Here is a 3720-nt window from a genome sequence, read left to right on the forward strand (position 1 = left end):
CCCACTCACCTATTGTACTCTATGCTACTTTCTCCCCATCCCCACCCTCCTCTAGCTTATCTCTCCACGCTTCGGGCTCTCTGCCTTTATTCCTGATGAAGGGCTTTTGCCCGAAACGTCGATTTTGCTGCTCGTCGGATGCTGCCTGAACTGCTGTGCTCTCCCAGCACCACTGATCCAGAATCTGGTTTCCAGCATCTGCAGTCATTGTTTTTACCTCAGATCTGCCATAACTACATTGAGAACATAATTCATCCTATTCATAGAGGAGAAAATTCAATTCATGTCTCAACATCTGAATGTCCCACAGGTATTTACAGCTGACAAAGTATGTTGCCAAATGCAGTTGTAGTCAACAAAATATGGCAGCCATAAAACATAAAAACATCAGTGCAGTAGTTCACCAAGCATCTGATCTGAAGGTATCGGTAAAGGGACGAAATGCCTGGTCTGAAAGATAACTCTTCTGAAAGTTCAGCGTTCTCTCAGTACTGCACAGAAGTGCCAATCTAGGTGATGTGTTCAAGCCTTTGGAGTAGGAGGTTAATGCTCTTCTGAGATGAAGATGAAAGTACTACCACCACCACCTTATTTTCAACCCAAACAATTAGCATCAACCCAAAAAGGTGCTCCCCAATTAACACCCATCCCTTACTATATCAGTGTGGGCTTTCACCATTTTCACACTATCCATGTTGCGGTGTTACAGCTTCAGCTGAGGCTCAGTGAGTAGTCCCTGAGTCAGAACATTTTGTTTGTAAATCACACTCCAGAGTCCTGTGCAGAGCGATGAACAAGCTAACAGGTCAGTGAAGTACTGAGAGAGTGCTGCACTCTCAGAAGTGTCACCTTGAAGATGAAAACTTTGGTCTTGCCTACCCTTTCAGATTCCACAGCATTATTTTGGAAAAGAGCAGGTGAGTTATGCCGGTTGTGTGGTGCTGGAAAAGCGCAGCTGGTCAGGCAGCATCGGAGGAGCAGGAGAGTCGATGTTTCAAGCAAAAGCCCTTCATCAGGGATTTTGCCTGAAACATTGATTCTCCCGCTCCTCGGATGCTCCCTGACCAGCTGTGCTTTTCCAGCACCACACTCACGAATCTAATCTCCAGCATCTGCAGTCCGCACTTTTGCTGAGTTATTCCGGATGGCCTAGCCAATCAATCTTAAATCAATATCATTAAAAAATGTTTACCTGGTCATTAGCAGGTTGGTGCTTTGGGGCACTTGCTGTATGGCAATTGACTCTGACTTTGTATTTACCACATTACAACAGTGACTTCCCTTCACAGTAAATAATTGGTGCACGGATAGTGGGTTGCTTTGGGACATCCTGTGGCCATGAAAGGAGCTATATAAGTGCATTTCTTTAATTTTCTTCATTATTCATTCAGTGCCTGTCAGCATTGAATTTGGAGTAGTTTGTGCTGTGGGCTGAAAGCCATTATTCCCACGGAAGTAGATTTCATTAACTTGGATAACCAGAAGACAACTCACACTGCAGTAATTTTGCCTCAGTTTCTAACCAGTTCAGTTCTATGAAAGAAAGGAAAGTGGTATTTATGTAGCAGGTCTCACAACCTCAGGATGTTTCAAAGTGCTTCACAGTGAGGGAAGTGAAATCGTGGATGTCAGTTGTTCTTAGCAATATTTCACAAATAGGAATGGAGTAATAACCAGGTGATCTGTTTTAATAATGCTCGTTGAAGGATGAAGATTGATCAGGATGCAAGGACGACTTCTTCCAAATAGTGGCTTGGAATCTTTGACATTTATCAGGGTCTGAGCTTAACATCTGTCCTGAAATTGGACAGCATTCCCTCGTAGTTGCACAGAAATATCATTACAAGACTCTGGAATGTCGTTTGGGATGACCTTCTGACTTTGAGTTAAATAGAAATCATGGGATTTCCAGCTTTCCCATTGATATAATCCTGTGATAGGGTCAGGGTTAGGTTTAGGGCCAGGGGTTAGGATCAGATTAAGCTCAGGTTAGGGATAGGTTAAAGGTTAGGGTTGGGGTTAGGGTTTGGGATTAGGCTTTGGGGTTCAGGTTAGGGTTGGGTTTAGGGTTAGGATTAGGTTTAGGGTTGGGTTGGGATTAGGTTTAGGGTTGGGGTCGCGGTTGTGATTGGGTTTAGGGTTAGGGTCATTTTTCTTGAAACACAGGGGTCAGCAACATCATGTTGAATGTGGAGTCTGTCAATTATAAACTGGAGATTCCTGCTGACAGGAAAATGGTTTCATTCACCAAGAACACTGATGATGTCTGTTCATTGGCAAAACAATTAAGTCCCGTGACTAAAGTACTGGGCTTTGTTGCATTCTGATGATGTGAGGTAATGGTGTAAATGCACTCTGACTGGAGTGTAGGGGCTGTTTGTTATGGTGTTTCCAAGACTGACTACGCCAACCTTACAAGCCACCCTGGTCCGGGTTGACCTGGCGATTGGGCTTTCAGCAGCCATGGTATCTACTGTGACACAGTCACATCTCTGTGACCCTGAAGGTCTCAATTACATCGACTCACCGTCACTTTCAATTATGACAATGAACAGTTACCAAGTGACAACATGGTACTTTTGCACACACTCACTGAATTGCTCACTCATACTCTATCCAACCTTCAGTCCGGGGAACAGACCCAATAACGCAGAGACACTGCTTTGGATTTGTGGGATCCTGTAATGCAGAGATGACCCAGGGTCCAAACTCCAAATATTCAGTAGTGGCAATGCCAAGTTCCCTTTCTCTGACCTGTTCGTTTAAGTATGTTGTTGCTGAGGTCAGGTCAAATCAAAGGCATGCTTTTAAAATGACAGGAAACAGAAAAGATGATGATTGAAACGAGATGCCACCTTTTTTAGTTCCTCCTGTCATAACTATTCCCTGGCCAAAACGAAATGACCTCAAGCCGTAAAACAGAATTACATAGAAATTACAATTATATACTGACACGGAAACAAACCATTTGTTCCAACTAATCCTGCTCCAGATGAACACCCCCCCCCCCCTCCAGTATTCCTAAATACACTTTCTTTCTATATTCCTAACTTCCCCTGTTGAACAATTACTCATCTACTATAGTCTCAAATAGAGTCATAAAGTCAGAGAGATGTACAGCATGGAAACAGACCCTTCAGTCCAACCCGTCCATGCCGACCAAATATCCCAACCCAATCTAGTCCCACCTGCCAGCACCCAGCCCATATCCCTCCAAACCCTTCCTATTCATATTCCCATCCAGATGCCTTTTAAATATTGCAATTGTATTAGCCTGCACCACTTCCTCTGACAGCTCATTCCGTAAACGTACCATTGTCTGGGTGAAAAGGTTGCCCCTTAGGTCCCTTTTATATCTTTCCCCTCTCATCGTGAATCAATGCCCTCAAGTTCTGGACTCCCTGACCCCAGGGAAAAGACTTTGTCTATTTATCCTATCCATGCCCCTCATAATTTTGTACACTTCTATAAGGTCACCCCTCAGCCTCCGATGCTCCAGGGAAAACAGCCCCAGCCTGTTCAGCCTCTCCCTGTAGCTCAGATCCTCCAACCCAGGCAACATCCTTGTAAATCTTTTCTGAACCCTTTCAAGTTTCACAACATCTTTCCGATAGGAAGGAGACCAGAATTGCACGCAATATTCCAACAGTGGCCTAACCAATGTCCTGTACAGCCGCAACATGACCTCCCAAATCCTGTACTCAATACTCTGACCAGTAA

Source organism: Chiloscyllium plagiosum, chromosome 1, assembly GCF_004010195.1.
Source record: "Chiloscyllium plagiosum isolate BGI_BamShark_2017 chromosome 1, ASM401019v2, whole genome shotgun sequence".
Taxonomy (NCBI): domain Eukaryota; kingdom Metazoa; phylum Chordata; class Chondrichthyes; order Orectolobiformes; family Hemiscylliidae; genus Chiloscyllium; species Chiloscyllium plagiosum.